The 20,188-nt window shown below is 31.9% G+C and overlaps 1 long non-coding RNA gene across 1 annotated transcript; it reads left to right on the top strand.

Moving 5' to 3' along the window:
- The first annotated feature begins 8,475 nt into the window (after nucleotides 1-8,475).
- On the top strand, nucleotides 8,476-19,189 carry LOC134704912 (uncharacterized). Its single transcript, XR_010105435.1, has 3 exons — nucleotides 8,476-8,774; nucleotides 17,126-17,270; nucleotides 18,659-19,189. It is a non-coding gene; the product is annotated as an uncharacterized LOC134704912 (long non-coding RNA).
- The last annotated feature ends 999 nt before the right edge of the window (nucleotides 19,190-20,188 follow it).

Raw genomic sequence — 20,188 nt, 5'->3', positions numbered from 1 at the left:
TAAAATAATCAACATTATGGTTGTATTTAAATTTTGTTGTGATTATTGTAAATTATTTTTTACGGTTGTTGTGAGCTGCAAAGATTTGAAATAATGCTTTATGTAATCTATTATTGAGAACACACAAGTATTTTTATTTACGACCGTTTAAAATTTAAATATTTAATAAATTCATCTTACTTTCCGTTTTATGGATATATTACAATACAAACAAATAAATAATTACTAATAAAACCTATTAAATATTAAAACGGGATGAAATAATAAACGTAGAAATATAATAATTATTGTTTGTAAACATTTTTATTTTGTAGGATTCAAGAATTTATTTAAATCTTATTTGTATGTTTCCTTTACAAATAAATATTTAAAAATATCAAAGCCGAGTATCTTGTCATATAAAATATTTATTCCTTAATTGTAGCTCTGAAAATATTCTGATTTCAATCATTGTTAGTTTCTTCAGAAACATAAATACAGTATATTAATTTGGTAGATATTTCTTTCATTCCGATTGGATTAAATAAGTTTGATTAGAATATCATCTTTCTGTTTTCCGATCTGATATAAATAGTATAACCAGAATGTTCTCCACGTAAGTCTATGATGAAATACACTGTCAGTATCCCGTGGATAAAATCAAACATAATTAGTTTACATGTTATCGAGACAACGTTATAATTGACCCAGATACACACAGTATACAGTGGTCGTTTTAAAACAAATATAATTGCTTCGTCAAGGGCCATCAAGGGACCATATCAAAGACGTAGATAACAACCTGTTTAGATCTGTATAAGTGACCGAAAAATTTCGAGACGTTCCGAAAAATTTATTCTGACTTCCGGCCGAGAGATATCGAGTGGCCCATAGACACATTCAAAACTCACCAATATATAAGCATGAACCCCTCAGGGGGGTTCATGCAAAAAGTAAACCATTATAGGTAAACGAACGGCCTTCAACACGGAGCCTTGGCTCACACCGAACAACAAACTATAAAGGGCCCAAAAATTACTAGTGTAAAACCATTCAAACGGGAAACCAACGGTCTAGTGGTTGCAAAAGAGACAAATGAAGTCCACAACTACAATGTATAAGTCTCTGTACGAACTTTAACAATGAGGTATCTTACAGCTCTTCGCATACTCAAGTACATTCTTTAATTTAACATTTTCGTATTTTAGATTTCGTTAATCAACTAATGCTATTCGGAACCACATATGTATCCTGCTTGTTTTGTTCTTATACATTATAAAGTCATGAGAACCTAAGATGTATATTTATTTGAAAAGGATTATCTTATCATAGGCATAGATTACCTTAGCCGTATTTGGCACTACTTTTTGGAATTTTGAATCCTCACTGCTCTTGGTGTCCCGATATCTCAGTAGCATGAATTTCAAATCTCGAATATATATACTTATATACAACTCGGCTAAACATCAACCCAACAATGTTTGATCTGTAAATTTGCTTTCGCAATTTTGTTTGTTCTTCACTCGCCGGGATTCGAACCCATGCTACTGAGATCTCGTGACACCAAATCGCCTGCACTGTAGCCGTCCAACTAGACCACACGACCACCTAGGCTTCAAAATAAAGCTTCCGTTGGCCGGGTGTAACCTTTCCACGTCAGCTTTAATCAGGCGTCGTACTACAGTACATGATATATAAGGCATGGAGATGTATATATATATAGCATTAGGCCACTAGAACACTATGTTAACTAATAATACATGGAGAGAAAAAAAAAACCCACAAAAACAGATTATTTATTCAATTCAATCAAATTTATAATTTATAGAAAAATATCTAAACCCTAGTCTAACACACGACCATGTAGCTTCTCTAAGCACCGTCCTTTGGAACTGTTCTACAAAGAGACACTGATTTTGACAAATCTGCACTACAACAGACTACGGGAGAATTTGGACTGAATTTGGCAGCTCTCCCGTTAGTATAGTACTCTTATAACTGAATGAGACAGTTCTTTTGTGAAATCGTTATAGAACTGTTTCGAACAATTCAATATAACAATAGTCTGACTGTTAACAAGATAGTTTTGATCGGATCCTAACACGTACATTAGAGCACTATGGATTAGTACACAATTTCTTTGGTTTAAACCAAAAAAGAATATAGCAGAGTCTGTATTTGGTGAATTAATATAAGAAAGATAAGAAATGACACCCAACTGGTGATGATTAACACCTCTGTAATTATAACTTATGACACATACCATTATAATTATTTTATCATTAATTACACTGATGCCCGGATAATTATTTCGTTCACTGATCAAATACGGCAATTATCTGTTCTCATTCCTAAATGTTCTTTGATAAAAACAACACTGCTGCTGGAAATAAATGATGAAATGTTCAAAAGGAATAAATTTCACACATCAGCAGATCAATCTGTAATTTCGTTAGTGGTATAAAACTGCTTCACTTTAATCTTTAAAGTATATGATGAAGTAGTGACAGTTCTACTTATTTTGGGATACTATTGTAAGTATATTTTTATTCCTCTATGGAAAGTTTGATGCAATAGTATGTTTTTAACCAAGGTTTGTTGTATCCTTTTATTTTGTTATCAATAATATATCATTTTTGTCAGCTCCAAAACTTAATTTCCGCAGATCTTAAATTGAGAAAAATTAGTATTATTTTTCGGAAGTCAACAAATATCTACAGAAGAAAACGATTACAAAATTCAATATTTTTGGAATTTAACTCTTTTTATAATTTGGTTATTACACTGTTTTAAATATGGCTGTGGAATATATCTAATATGTAAAGTTGAATTTTGAATAATGCAACATAAAATTTACAGAAAATGAACATATGAAAGAAGTTGGAAATCGGCATAGACCATTATGGATTTCGCTTAGAAATTCTGAATACCTATTTCATGTTAGCGCCAAACAAAAAATTATCCATCTTAAAGTGGATCTGCAAGTTTCGAAAAAAGGACATTTAAATAAAAAATGGAAAGTACTAGCTGAATAAGGACAGAAACTTCAATTACATGTTTTTTTTTTACTAAACAGTAGCATTTAAATTCTTTAAGTCGGTCTTCGCAATATCTCTCTAACCCCGGTTTTGAATGCTGAGAAAAAAAAATTATATAAAATTTAAACAACATTTTCTTCCAAGGAAGTTCCTGTATGAAGTCAGCCTCATAATAATAAAAAAAAAAAAAAAATCTGCAAGAAGAAGTGCACAATTTGTTCCAATTGGAATTCCGACAATCGGTTGAAAAACACGTCCTCCAAACGTAACCACATGTAAATAACTTCCAATAACTTTACATTCGTAACTGTTGGTTTGGTATATTTAAATTGTTCAGAATAAATTCTATATCATACACTAACATAGTGTTGTTTCAAACAAATACGCAAATGCGACATTGTTTACAATATATTGGCATGGAGAGACAAGACGACATATGGAAAAGCAACACCATCTATTATGTCACGTTTTCTGTAAGGTAGAATATAGTTCGCTGCAGACACATGCATAATATATAAAATTGTCTGTGTTGATATACAGATTTACGATGGTTTGACTCTTTGTCAAGTTTCGAACAAAACTGCCTTTTTTTAATTGGCAGATATAACGTAGCTAACTGCTGTACGTATGCAATTGAAAATTCCAAAAGTGCAAACACGAGTTTAACCTATAGGTCGTCAATATAAGATTCGACATCTTTCTGTATTATACTTTATATTGATTCGAACTGTGCAATGCTTTCTTAGTTTTCATAGATATTTATTACAAAGGTTTTAGCTGTGAACCGAGTTCTAAATATAGTTTGTAAATATGCGATTCTGTATACTAGTAAATGACAGAACATAATTATTCGAAAACTGATAAATGATATATAATGTAGATGAATATAACAGCGTTAGGGGAGATGTCACGAGACGGGTAGATCAATAATATTCAACGCATTAACTGAAGTATAGACATTGAATAGCACATGCTCCATAATGTTTGACAGCAGAGAATCGCAGAGGGTTGTATTTTGTAATAATCAAAACCAGCAAAGTTTTTTTTACGAAGAAAGACAATTGAAGGATCTTATAATAAGTTCAGTCATCTACCAGTTTTATTGGTCCAAAAATTTTCTTATATCAAATTCTCAATTATTGTTCCATTTGTCAGCAATATATTCATTTTGTTAAAATATTCTTTCATATTTTAGAACAGAAATCATGTTTATTAGACTAGCAGTTTTATTGGTATATACCACATTAGTGTTGGGAATTCATAGAAGAAATAGTTTAAGAGACACAGTAAGCATTATTATCAATTATTTCATGTGTGGTTTTTCAATAGATATAAAAACAAAAATGAATTTAGACATTTTGAACCCTGATGCGGATGACTGAATATCTGTTTTAGAATAAACATAAACATAGTTTATGTTTGCAAATGTACTATAAAACTTACGAATACCTCGTGGTAATGTAAAATATTCGATTAATATATTCAAAATGAAATAATTTAGTAAGGCCATGTGCAATTAGTTATCAAAGATACCAGTATTATAAGGTAATACGCCAGACGCGCGGTTCGTCTTCACAAGACACATCAGTGACGCTCAGATCAAAACAGTTGTAAAGCCAAACAAGTGCAAAGTTGAAAAGCATTGATTCCAGAAGTTGTGCCAAATATGCAAGACAATCCTTGTATTCCTACAATGGAATAGAATAAGATTCCTTATTGCGTCTTGTCGGACGTTATACATCTACAATGGCTTCAATAGACAAGTGAAAAAAGACTAGCATTATGACGCTCAGTTTTATATCAATAACCCCTCAAAGAATAATTCTAAGTTTGATGACTATGTTACTCACATTCATAACATTCTTCATCTAATACAGCACTCGGATAACCGATGTTGATTTACACTAAAGGAAGACAACAATTTAACACTGACATTAATAAAACGAAATCATTTGATCATTTCCAGAGCAATTAACTAATCATTTAGATCCTTGGGAAGATAATTTGTAGGTGTAAACTAGGTTTTACAACACGCACACTATTAATCTTCACTTGTAAAACACTGTTCTCACCAATTGATTGGTCGATATATAATTATGACGTTAAATTTCTACTGAATATCTTATTGTGACGTCCTGAAAAAAAGACGATCATGCCTGATGACGTAACAGATAAAGAACACAATGTCCTGAAAATCAATGAAAAAGAAGGATAAAAAGCATTTGAAAAACAAATACCACTGCTTTAATTCGTGTACTACGACAAAGTTTCCGTCCTTAACGAAAGTGGCTGCATTCGTGTACTACGACATTTCTCAACTCTCAACAGATATATTGAAATATTTAAAAAGCTACGCAAGCTTTGCGCTTTGAATAATCAAAAGTATACCGTCTCGAGTAGCGAAATATCGTTACACACCTGTTGCAGCGATAAAATCTTTATTTTTATTTTTAAAACAGACGTTATCAAATTTCGAACATAGTTTCAATCTTACGTTCTAAACAAACAGGTTTCGTGTCTTATTCATCCCGAGTCTTTGAATTAAGTATTTGAAATTGACCTTTTTTGTAGGAAGTAAGCGAAGAATGTAACCAATTGATTCAGAGTCCTAAAATAGATGATAGTACATTAACCAGAGACGAAATGGTATGTTTGTACTGGGATTCTGGTAATTCACAAAAAGATGCAGAAAACATGGCTGAAAAGACACTCTTAGAAAATGATACAAATAAAAACGGAGTTATCGATGGTGATGGTAGGTTAAACAGCCTGATACATGTATATAGTTATTTTCGGATCTTAGTTCCAAAAGTCTGTAAATAAGGAGTTCTATATTTTCGAAATCTGTTACTAAAACTAAAATCCCGAGTAAATGTTAGTACTATTTCTGAAACCTGTGCTCAAAACTCTTTATTTTATACTAGGAGATATGTTTTCGTTTACAGGCTTTTAGGATTAATAATTGTGCCAGTATGGGGTACACGGAAAAAACAGAACACGACTATTTCGGAACATTAAAATACAAAGGCAATTTTATCTTGTTTATGCTTTTCAATGCCGTTCACGTAATTAATGTTGTGTCAATCATTTGTGGGTACCATAACCTATTACGTTTAATGATATAAAGTGATGATTTGGCGCCGAATAACCTGACAATGTATAACTATTCAAAATTGTCTTTAAAAATAATTAAACAATATTGTGCAATTGACATATAATTTTCTTTTTCAGAAGAATTTTGAGAAAAACGGAACCAAAAGGATGATCAAATGGATCATAGGCGTCAATTAGAAATACGTCACATGTTGTTGTTTGTTCACTAAAATAGATTCAAACATCATTTTATATGTACTCCTTAATTTTAATTTCATATTATTGTGATTGAAAACAAATGTTATGTTCACGAAACCTCTTTCTAAATTATAAATATCTATTTTATCAGCAATTAAAGACGGGCTTCAAAGTTATTGTGAAACAGCATATTCTAGAGGTGGCGTGAATCAGATTTGGATACTTAAAAATTCCAAAGATCTTTTAGAGTACATACAATCTTACTCTCTTTCATCTTCTAATATTATTAAACATTTAATGTTTCTACACTTTACACAAGTATTCCACATTCCAAACTAAAAGACAAATTGAAAGAGTTGGTATTGCTTTGTTTCATAAAAAAGAATGGCCAACGTAGATACACGTATCTTGTGTTAGGGAGGGATAAATCCTACTTTGTAAAGGATCACTCTGATTCAAACAAACAATTCTCTGAAACTGACATTATCAAGATGCTTGATTTCTTGATTGACAACATATTTGTTACGTTTGGAGGACGTGTTTTTCAACAGATTGTCGGAATTCCAATTGGAACAAATTGTGCACTTCTTCTTGCAGATTTTTTTTTTTTATTATTATGAGGCTGACTTCATACAGGAACTTCCTTGGAAGAAATATAAGAAGGTAGCAATATCCTTTAACTCTACTTTCCGGTATATAGATGTTTTTTTTAACTAAAAAATTCAAAATTTGGTGACCATGTTGAACGCATTTATCCCATCGAACTAGAGATAAAGGATATTACATATTCAGTTAAGTATGTCTCATATCTTGACTTATATCAAGAAATTGACAATGAGGGTCGGTTGAAAACAAAACTTTACGACAAAAAAGATGATTTCAGCTTTTCAATTGTGAACTTTCTATTTGTAAGTAACAACATTTCCAGCAGCACCTGCATACGGGTATATATCTCCCGATTGATAAGATAATTCCGAGCTTGTATTTGCTATCATGAACTCCTTAAAAGAGGATTGCTCACAAGGAAGCTTTGAAACTAAGAATTCCATATGGTGAAGTTGAAATCACCAATTCGTAAATTTTACGGACGCTTTCATAAGTACGTTGACCGTTATGGAATAACCGTTTCACAATTGATATCGGATATGTTCATTATGTCATACAACAATACCCTTCCCTTTTCACGATTGTTACCTGTTACTGTATTATACTTCTTTTCCGGATTTGTAATAACATAATCAACACGGCGGGTTCCACTTGATGCGCCGGATCTGCATATCCTTCCGAAGCACCTAAGATCTCCCCCAGTTTTTTGGTGGGATTCGTGTTGCTTAGTCTTTGGCTTTCTTTGTTTTGTCTTCTGTACTCTTATTTGTCTGTTTGCCTTTTAAATTTAAGCTATGGCGTTGTCAGTTTATTTTCAATCTTTGAATTTGACTATCTCTCTGGTATCTTTCCTCCCTCTTTTATAAGACAGATAGTCGTATGAAATTTATTATACTGACAACAATATGTAAACACACTTTATAGGTAAGAATATCAAAAATAGGGGTACAGCAGTCAACGTTGTGTTATTGTCTAAGTCACTATAAAAACAAACATTTACCATGACACAATAACACAATGACGAGATGTATAAGTACACATGCAGGAAAGAAACAAGCAAACAAAGGCACACAGACAAAGGTCATTACCAAAAACAAAAGACAAAGAATACACAAATTATCATAGAACAATAACACAATGACGGGATGTATAATTACAGAGCCACGTCATTTATAATCAAGAAACAAAAAAGGCATACAGACAAAAGCATATAAGTAAAAATTAAAAAAACAAAGATTATCCCAAAACAATAACACAATGACGGGATGTATAAATACAGAGCCAAGTATAATGAATACCACCATGAGAACAGACTATACAGTGAAGGCAATAGGCATACAAACAAACAAAGGACTACTGTAATACGCTTCTTGAGATGACAAACAACGTCAGTTACTAGAATCTATACGTTAAGGCAATCGTGTAATATTTATGAAATATAAACCGTGAAAAACATCCGTAGCTGCATTTACATGTGAATTGATTAACCATACCTGTATTTTCTATGTTTTTCCAGTATTTTGTGTAGTATTGCAATATGGCTAGACACCGCCTCCATAAACATTACATATCTCTTAAGTAAAAGATAAATACATGTACCTAATTCGTAATGAGTTATCTGTAAATATTGAAGATATTTTATTTGATACAGTGAAAGCATTAGCTGTGCCGATCAATAATTCCGTCGGGATGCTTGCATAAAATACGACATCAGTATTGTAACAAGGGATCTTTATTCCACATAAATAGAATCTTCCTCGGACTCACTGTTTTGTCATACCAATACTCTAACGGGGAACTATGCATTTCGTCATACTTCTAACGTTTTGCCTGTTTATATGGAACGTACAAGCAAGTCCGGTGAGTTATTTTATCTCTTGTGAGGTGTAAACTTAAAAAATGGTTTTTGTTTTAAAACTTTTAATTGGTGCTTATGAGAAATACCTCAAAGTTATAAAACATTGATATGATATACGACAAAAATGTATTAAATGTCTGCAATCAATCGAGAAAATTATTAAATATGTGGGTCTTATTTAATGATTGTTTATAAGGATAGGGCTGGTTATTTTATATTTATCAACGAAAAATTTAAAAATAAAAAATTGGAATTAAAAACATATTATTTTGAAAACTATTTTAAGGATGTGTCTACCAAACTTAGTAATATAAATGAGACTAGCTTTTGGTGACATCAACCGCCTATAAATATGGCAACACGATTTACGTAACAAACACACAATATTTGGACGAAATTCAATAAAAAAAAAACACTTTAGAAATAAATTGTCAAGGAATACTACGCAAACTGTTGATGACGCCAATCACCTTTTTAACCTACAAATAGTGTGATAAAATTAACAAATATGACAATACCCATATTATACCTTTTTAAGATAAAGGTTAATATAAAATGAGGAGATGTGATAGGATTACCAGTGAGAAACCAATCCCAAAAAAATTTGACTAAGATGTGAGTATATTACAGGATTAAACACCTTTTTTCTAGAGGCTAACTCAAAAACTGAATAAAAGTCCGGTTTACAAATCAATAACTTTTAGAAAAAATAAGTTTAATCCTTATAATTATTCAGCCAATTATTCGAGATTTTTAATTATTTTTATTTTTGTTTGATGGCATAAATATTTACTACCAAAAGGAGAATGGCATGTCGTAACTGGAATAAGCCGCCATCTTAATATCGAAATCGAAATAATATTTCGCCCGAAAGGTTTTCATTCGTATGACGTCATGTTTTGTAATATCGAAAAATCGCCAAATCATTCGTGAAATTTCCCGGAGTAGTAAACGAATTTGAATTTCATACATTTTCAAAGCTTTAATGCATTTATTCTTTTCTGTTATTTATGCATTATTTAAAATAGAAACAACTGTTATGTTTTTTTGTTGGTTTTTCAATCTTAATTTGCTCAAAATCTCGAGGTTCCTTGCATGCATGTGTATTGCGCATGAAAAGATCACAGACGAAGTTACATAGGTAGTTTCGGAAATATGGTTTATCGATGTGTAAACCAAGAGAAAAATTCTTGTTGACCAACCCAATTTAAGTATATATAGATATGCACATCATATAATAATTATAAGTATTTGGTTAAGAAATTATGTTTTTTCTTAAACCCAGATAGGATAAGCCACACAAGTGAAACCGACTTCATTTCCAGTTAATATTTTTAATAATACAACATATCAGAGCATCCAGACATTTAATATTTGTTCAACAAGTTGGACACGATTGAATGTTAGAATGTTAGAATCGAAGGTGCCTAACCAACTTCAAATATGACTTTCGCTGTTAAAAATTAAAAAGGATATAACATATCAATAAAAAAAATCATTTGAAGTACTACTTTTGAAATGTAATTCAATGACACATTAAATATTAGCATTTTGTTAGAATCAGCTGAAACATAGAGCATTCAAACTATTGTCAATCTAGTTTTAACTCATTTGAATAATTGCAAAATCTGAAAATAAAAATCTCAAGCAGTACATTAAATGCCTGATAATAAAGAAATATAGAATATTGACTAGGCTAGTAATATGTATTTTATGTTTGCGTTATTTGTCTCCAAGTGATTTGAATTCCGAGTTAGGACAAGTGGATGAGTGAGAGAGTTATCTAGCTAAAAAAACATGCCTATACAAAGTCAGGAATATGACAGTTATCCATTCGTTTGCTGTGTTTTGGCATTTGATTACGAACTTTCCGTTTTGAATTTTCCTCTGAATTCGGTATTTTTGTTATAAACTTTTTGAGTAGTAACAAACTAGTCAGAAATCTTTTGTTGTAATTACTGTCTATTATCGGTTTTAAAATTATGTATTATGCTTATGTATTTTCTCTTTGTCAAACAATTGCAGCTTATCTAAACTCTTAAGTTTGATGTGTGTGAGTTTATGATTTTGCCATTTGATTTTTGAATTTGTCTCGGAGTTCAGTATTTTGTGATTTGACTTCTTTTCCAATAATCGTCCATGTTACAGTAAATATTAGAATACCTTAGGATCCAGAATCATTCTAGTATAAGTTTGAATTTAAATATCTTTTAGAAGATATTAGAACTCTGATTACTTCCCGGTGGTATCACCAGCCCAGTATGCAGCACATCAGTGTAAACTGTTGGCAGGACTTATCATATATTTGGTCATACTTATAAATCAACTGTTTACTAAACATTAAATTTTTCGAAATACCAAGGTTTTTTTCATCCAATAAAATTGTTACCGTAGCTTAATTTTGCAAAGTGTTTCGTGACCGTAGGTCTTCAAATTAGTTCTTATCAATTTCGAACTCTATATAAACTCTTCATAGATACCAGAATTAAATTTGTATTTACGATTCACTTTGAGCGCCCCTAGTTAGCTTTTTGTAGAAGAAATACGGCGCGTCTATCGTAAAAAATCTAATCGTGGTATCTATGACGAGTTTACCTTTTGTTGGCTATTATTCGTTTATTTCTCTGTCTTATATTTTCTCCCATTTATTTGTATTGTAGTCCTTTCATGTAATGTTGACATTTTAATGTTATAACTAACATTTCCATTTTTAAAAGCGGGAGGTGTGGCATGCCACAAAACCAGGTTCAATCCACCATTTGTTTCTTAAAATGCCCTGTACCAAGTCAGAAAAATAGCCATTGTTACATTATAGTTCCTTTCTGTGTGTGTTACATTTTAATGTTTCGTCTCTGTTGTTTCGTAGTTCTCTTATATTTGATACGTTTCCATCAGTTTTAGTTTGTAACCCGGATTTGTTTTTTCTCTATCGATTTATGAATTTCGAACAGAGGTATACTACTGTTGCCTTTATTTGTAACTATACTTACTAAATTCTAGTACAAACTAAAGCACTTTATAACTATTAAAACAGAATAAATGGGTGCATAATGCTGTTTTCGATAATTTACAATCAAAACATGACTAAAGACATAAATGTTTATGATTTTTTAATGATTTGCTAATATTTATAACCAAATGTTTATCTGACGTACATAACTTTCTATACTTTCATTAAAAAGTTCGGTTTTTGTTAAGCATAACCTTACAATTAAATTTGTAAAATGAATTATTTGAAATATAGTTATCTAAAATTGTATCAGAGGCTTTGAAATACATATCTCACAAAAAGGAAAATTACCAAAAATAAAAGGAAAAAAATATCAGAAAGTGCTTCAGGAAATGGCAAAATCAAAAAGCTCAAACACATCAAATGAATAGAAACAACTGTCATATTCCTGAATAAGTGCAAGCATTTCCTTATGTAGAAAATTTTAGATAAAGCTCGGTATTGTATAGCTAGCTAAACTTCACACTTTTATGACAGTCCCATAACATTCCATTATATTGACAGCAATGTATGAACAAAACAAGCAGAAATAACAAAATGTCAAAATTAGGGGTACAACAGTTATAATTGATTGTGATAAAATATTAATCCCTATAACAAAACATATGTCAACAGAGAAAAAATAAAATGGCTTATAGACAAATCACATAAGCGAAAACGGAAGATAAAGATACAAAAAATTACCACAGAAAAAAAAGAGCATTGACAAGATACACAAGTACCGAGTCCGTAATAATGTATTACCACAAAAGGACTAAACAGTTAAAGTTATAGATTTACAAAGATAAATATAACAACTTTATGACGCATAACTAAGATGACAAATATCTAGTATCTATTCTTTAAGACAAGAATGTATTATTCGTGAATTTTATTTAGTCAGGAATATGACAGTTCTTGTCCATTCGTTGTTGATGTGTTTTTTTATTTGATTTTGCAATGCGATTATGGACTTTCCGAATTGATTTTTACCTCTAAATTCAGTATTTTTGTGATTTTACATTTTATTAGGAATATTCACATAAAAAAAATAAGCTTCACAAAAACCTTAGTTTTTTACTATTTAAAAATCAAAATGTATTTCAATGTTATTTGTTTTGTATCACTGGAATTCTGTCGTCATCCTTATATTACACTTAACCGACATATCTAAGTTATATTGTGGACAATTTTTAATACACTTTGTTATCATTGTACCTTCTGTTATATTGTTTGAAATATGACTAGTGTTGACGACTGATCAACATTAGTTATCTGCTACTATTATGCTTAAAACATGTAATACTTAATCAAAAATCAATATTTGTAAATATTGAAGAAATTTAAATTAATATAGTAAAGCGATATCAGTGTCAATCAATAATTCTGTATGAAAGCTTGCATGAAATAGGATATTTGTCATTGTAAGACTGTTTCAGCAGATCTGTTCCACACATTCATATAAATCTGACTATGCATTTCGTTATGATTCTAACATTATGTTCGTTGGTATGGGATGTCCAAAAAGGCCAGGTCAGTTTAATTACTAATGTTACATTTATCTTCTGGGGCTTAAACTTCATATTCCAAACTGATTGTTGTGATAACACGGGGAATACGCTGATGTTTTGAAAATTGAGATTGTGCACAAATGTGCTTGGGATTTTTCTTTGATCTCTTTGAAATTGAAAGACGGTACATTGTACCTGTCTGTTAGGGCTAATATGAGCTATTACCAACCATTGTCACTTCCTGTTATCCGACGTTGCCTACAAATAATTCAGTTAAAAAAAGGCTAGTTGAAATCAATATCTGTATGACATTATCATTCACTCAAAATGTAACGTCGAATGACCCCATCAAACAAGTCAGATTGTTATTGCTTCGAAAAAGGAATAACGACACTTATGCAATAAAATTGTCTGAAAACTTTCATTTTATGTTATCTGAGGTACCGTCATTATTGAAATCAGTACCAATGTTGGTATTTATCCTCATTATTTCATAACTGAATGTGTAATATTTAATCTTAAATAATATAAATAATTTGTCTGAACATCTTTAGTAGATGTAATTGCCTTTTTATAGGGTCTCCGTGTTAGTTGTCTTATCGTCTCTCTTGCAAGCATTTGCGGCTTATCAAAACTAAATACTTAAATAAACAACGTCTTCTTTGACAAATAAGCTAAGAATATTTATCTTGGAACACTTATGTTGTTGGCAAGTTAAAAAGTTGACTGTATTTCTTAATCTTGGTACAAACTTGAATACTGTTTAATCGGTCGAATACCATATGAACATGTTTTGGATTTTGATGTGTGTTCATGCAAAAACATGACAAAAGAAAAGTGTAATTCACTATTTAAACCCTATGAACTATGTGGCAAGTTTGTACTTCGATTAATTCAATACACGTAATGCAAATGATACTAATGAAATTTTCAATGTGGAAAACTGCCAATGCCAAGGCAAAAACAAAACCCCTAAAAACATCAAGCGAAAAACAAGTCTACAATACACAACATAGAAAACTAGAGAGCTAACACTACTCTCAACAAAGCGTGGTGGTGATCTTAGGTGCTTGGAAAGATTAAGAAGATATTCGAGGATGAAGTTGGGATCGGGTACCGACAAATTGGAAGATATCATTAGTCATCTGTAAAACAGATTTTCAATGATGACAACGATCTCATCAAGGCGTCTGTAACATTAAAGAATGGCCGAAGTTCATTGTGTACCCTCGTTTATGCAGCATACTTATACATGCAAGTTGTTAAAATTAAGGTGCCAAAAATGCTAAAAAACAGAACCCAAAAACGAAACTTTAATTAGATTAAAATTTTAAAGTTGAGCCAGAGGCGTCTTTAACTTAATAACATAATTTGGTTTGGCAGTGTGTATTTATCAGATAAAATTGTTGAAAGCGAATAAGAGACACAAAAAAATAGATAATAGTTATCAGAGGTACCAGGATTATAATGTATTACGCTAGACGCGCGTTTCGTCTACATAAGACTCATCGGTGACGCTCAGTTCAAAATAGTTGTAAAGCCAAACAAGTACAAAGTTGAAGAGCATTGAGGACCAAAAATTCAAAACAGTTGTGACAAATAGTGCTACGGTAATTTTGTTCTTAGATAAAAAAAAAAAATAGTGTGAGAACATCCTTTTTGGACAAATGATCCATTATTCTAGTAACCATATCGTGTAATGGCCATATCATTTATCCATTCAAAACAAAACGATGTACAAAATCATGACTATAGCATTTTGTATCAAATAGTCCGTTTCTATGTAAGTTGGCGGGTTTTTCTGTTGCAGTTTTGTGTTCCTGATGTTTCCGTTGTTTTCCTCCTGAAGTTGATGTGTTTCCCTCGGTTTCGGTTTGAAACCCCGTATATTTTATTATTTTTAACTGATCGCTTGATGACGTTAAAGTACGGTGGCAGAATGCGGCCATGAAAGAAAAATAAATTATGTCGTTCCCTCAAGGTACTATGTCGTTCCCTCAAGATGCTATGTCGTTCCCACAAGATAGCTATCTTGTTCCCTCAAGATACTATGTCGTTCCCAGAAGAAAGTTATCTCGTTCCCTCAACATAGCAATTTCAATACAAAGATGATATGTCGTTCCCTCAAAATACTATGTCGTTCCCTCAAGATGGTATGTTGTTCCCTCAAGATACTATGTCGTTCCCACAAGATAGCTATCTCGTTCCCTCAAGATGATATGTCGTTTCCTCAAGATAGCATGTCGTTCCCTCAAGATTCTATGTCGTTCCCTCAAGATACTATGTTTTCCTCTCAAGATGATATGTCGTTCCCTCAAGATGCAATGTTGTTCCCTGAAGATAGTTATCTCGTTCCCTCAACATAGCAATATCAATGCAATTTTAAAACTATGTTGAGGGAACCACAAAGTATCTTGAGGGAACGACATAACATCTTGAGGGAACAACATAGTATCTTGAGGGAACGACATATCATCTTGAGGGGACAACATAACATCTTGAGGGAACGACATATTATCTTGAGGGAACGAGATAACTATCTTGAGGGAACGAGATAACTATCTTGAGGGAACGAGATAACTATCTTGAGGGAACGAGATAACTATCTTGTGAGAACGAAATAAGTATCTTGAGGGAACGAGATAACTATCTTGTGAGAACGACATAGTATCTTGTGGGAACGACATAGCATCTTTATTGAACGACATTGTATCTTAAGTGAACGACATATTATCTTGAGGGAACGAGATAATCATCTTGTGGGAACGACATAGTATCTGGAGGGAACGAGATAACTATCTTGTGGGAACGACATAGTATCTTGATGGAACGAGATAATTATCTTGTGGGAACGACATTGTATCTGGAGGGAACGACATAGCATCTTGAGGGAACGAGATAGCTATCTTGTGGGAACGACATAACATCTTGAGGGAACGACATAGTACCTTGAGGGAACGACATGTACCTTGAGGGAACGACATACATTTTTTTTCTTTCATGGCCGCATTCTGCCACCGTATTAAAGAGTGGTAAACTGAAGGTGATAAAAAAAGTTGTTACTGTACTTTATTTGAACTACAGTGTGCGTCCATCCAGTGTCACTATATTTACAACCCGAAAATCGTTTGTAAAAGGCTCCCAATTTTCTACCTTGTAAAGTTACAAAATATTGAGCTTTATTGCTTCAGAAAAAAATGATTTTTGAAAATTAGAATCAATACTTGCTTCTATAGTTCATGTTAATGTCATCATATTCGTCAATTTAAAAGCAGACTTACTAGTTTTGGTTTTTTTCGATTGTGATAAAGAGAAGGTGAAGAAAGTATGAAATGTTTAACGGATAACTCACGACAAGTTGGACGATCACGAAGGAGTGAAAACAAGCCTTTCCGAATACGAAAGCAAAATAATATATCCTTAATCTAATAAATCAGCATAATTGTAATAATTCATAATACATTAGCACAGCTAAGTCATAATCTAAAGGGGTTATCTCGCTTTGTCCACCTGATATGGGTAGTATTTGATTGCTTAAATTTCTCCATGAAATCTAGAAGCTTGTTGTAGTAGTATCGTTTTGTTTTAAAAGGAGGCTATAATATTCTAAAGCCTTTCAGACATTTTAAATGGACACAACTTGTATGTAACCGAAACTATATTACCGAAACTATATTGTGGGGTTCGTGTTGTTTATTCTTTAGTTTTCTATGTTGTGTCATGTGTACTATTGTTTTTCTGTTTGTCTTTTTCATTTTTAGCCATGGCGTTGTCAGTTTGTTTTAGATTTACGAGTTTGACTGTCCCTTTGGTGTCTTTCGTCCCTCTTTTATTGAGATTTGTATCTTTACAGGCGCGAACAGACAAGCAATGGATGGATGAGTGTAGAGATATTCTTTTAAACGATGCTGCAGAAAAGTACAGTCAAAACTACATGGAATGCATGTATTGGGCATATGGATTTACGAAAAAAGAAGCAATAGAATTTGCTAAAGCGGGTAAAGAAATATTACTGAATAGTTATATTTTCTATCAATAGCTTAGTATTATATATCAAATGTGTATTCACATTTAATTGTTATCTCGGTATTAAAGTGTCTGTTTACCAGTATGTTGAACTTATGGACTGATGTATCATCACTATATCTGAATGTGAAATATTTTGACCTGGCTTCTTTGGTCTTCTTAGTTTTTTACAAGTGTCTGAAGGAACTCCAATTCATATGAAAAAAAAATTCGACGAGGAGAGTCGCAAAGTTCGTTCCATTTGAAATGCTGACAATTTGTTGACCAAGTCTTTCTCCATTTCAACAAATATGTTGATAATAAGAAACTTCAGCATACTTACCACTTGTTCCTTATAATTAATTTATTAGATGAGATCAAACAATTGCCATTCACAAAAACATGTGAAAAGCAAATACTTTGTTGTCCTTACATTATCTGTTGGATTATGACGTCAGTATAAATAATATATGGCTCAGATGGATAGTTGTCTCATTGGCATTCATACCCGTCGAAATTGCATTTAATTGATAAATTCAACAACACTTACCGTTATCTTGATGATATTTTTTCGTAAAATAATCAAGAATTTTCTCAATATACTGCTGACATTTACCCCAAAGGAACTTACTTTAAATAAATCAAATGTATTCGGTAATAATTGTCCTTTTCTGGATTTAGATATTTCGGTTTTAAACGGGAAACTACACACTAAAATTTACGACAAAAGAGACGATGTTTCGTTCCCTATTGTTAATTTTCCATTTATAGATGGTGATGTTCCATTATCGGGGCCTTTTATAGCTGACTATGCGGTATGGGCTTTGCTCATTGTTGAAGGCCGTACGGTGACCTATAGTTGTTAATGTTTGTGTCATTTTGGTCTTTTGTGGATAGTTGTCTCTTTGGCAATCATACCACATCTTCTTTTTTATATACTACATATCCTTGTTCTCTTTATGTTGAAGTCGAATATTATGTCCTTTTCACATTAACCAGTATGATTGATACGTCCATTGACGACGTAGCACTTTCTGAATAACGTCATCAAATAGTTAATCGATACATAAATTAACAAAACAGTTAAGAGCAGCTTTAAATTATCGTTTGTATTGCAAAGTATATGCAAATCATATGAAAACATTAGTATCTTTCCGAGAATATCAAATGTACTTCAATGTGTATCAACACGATTGTGGGATTAAGTATCCCTAAAGGTTAAAATGTTTAAAAACGAATTCAAGTTCGGTGAATGAAATAAATGTTATCCAAAGGAAACTAGAAGTGTAGCAATCTTTAAAAAATGGAAATGATTAGAAAATCTGTTTTATTCTGTGTTTATCGATTCTCAAATGACATGTTTTTTCTTGTTTGATTACAGAGATTGGGAAAAGATAATGGAAAGATTAAAGCCATTTAGAGGAAACATGGATTTCTGGTTATACTGTTTTTAGCACAACATCTATACGCCTTATCTCCTACACTTGAAATGAGAATGACAATTGAACTGTTGTCGTCATTCTGTAATCACTTTTCTTCTGTGGCATACTATACTTCGATTGTAACTTTCAAATTGCTCAGGAACGTCACTAATGTCCATGATAAAGAGACATACTGATTGATTGAAAACGTGTCGACGTTGTTTTAGATGAATCCACACTTGCTCGTAACAACAAAACTGAATAAAACATAATTCCTTTTGCTTTATCAAACCCAGTCGAATTTGTTTTTTTTGTCTTTTTTATTTTGCATGCCAATTGTTATTTAAAAGTACATCACATTAATTATAGCATATTCAATGCATTATTGCATTTACAACTCTTTGTCTGATTCGTCTTTTGTTTTTATACACCATTACGCATAAAACAGCTGTTGTGCTTATACAGTCATAAATATACTCCAAAAATCTTTAGTAACCACTTATCTGAATTATTGATTCAATGTGACAGAAAATATACTGCATATATTCATGATAATGTATCAAAAAATAAAAGCGTCAACTCTAGGTATCTTTACATTTTTGGCAACTACTAAGTCTTAGTCAATGCCATCGCTGGAGAACGTTTCGTCCCCATTTGGATCACTAGTCTAGAAGTCGACTCTTTTGTGTTAATTATGAACATTATCGATCCGTTCATTTTTTTTTAAACGTACCATTTATTGATTTATTCTAATAACACTAGCCTTTTTCTACCACAGGCAAATATAACTAAAGTAGTATGTGGCACTTTATTTCTAAAGTTTTGGCTCTCAATGCTCTGACAAATTACAAGCATTTGATGTGTTTGTGCAACAAGTAGGTCGATTCTACGATGGCCGAAGTAAGCCGACAAAAATACTATTCAAACTTTATATAGTACTGTACAGAAAGTTTGTACATAGTACTTTCTTGTTGTTTTACTTCCTGGTTAAAAGATAGTACTCGATCTGTACAGAAAGTTGGTACATAGTACTATCTTGTTGTTTTACTTCCTTATAGAGGTGGGACATTTAAAGACGTATCGTATCCGTTTCTGATACGTTGACGTATCTGAGAAAATATCTATGTGTTATTGTTTAATAGATTATTTTCAGGTTTAAATATATGTCTTTCTATTTTTGATATCTTTCTTTCATTTATACCCATTGCTTCACTCTTTTTATTACATGATAGTTTTCAATTTATGAGTACTCGTGTATATCTAATCACTCGATATTTAAACAATCACCACTTCTCCGTCGTGAATTTAAGATTTATGAGTCCTTCTGTAGCCATGTGTATTACGAAATTGTGCAATAGAATCAAAACAGCAATAGTACAATAGAGATTTGCCATATGGTGCATATATACAAAGAAAACTTCGTTCTGAAAATCGCGACTTTGTGGCAAATATATTAAAATCTACAGACTTGAATAAAGAAATTTTTATTA

This window comes from Mytilus trossulus, chromosome 2 (genome assembly GCF_036588685.1).
Source record: "Mytilus trossulus isolate FHL-02 chromosome 2, PNRI_Mtr1.1.1.hap1, whole genome shotgun sequence".
Taxonomy (NCBI): domain Eukaryota; kingdom Metazoa; phylum Mollusca; class Bivalvia; order Mytilida; family Mytilidae; genus Mytilus; species Mytilus trossulus.
The sequence above is the reverse complement of the archived record's forward strand: the minus strand, read 5'-3'. Positions and strand labels throughout refer to the sequence as shown.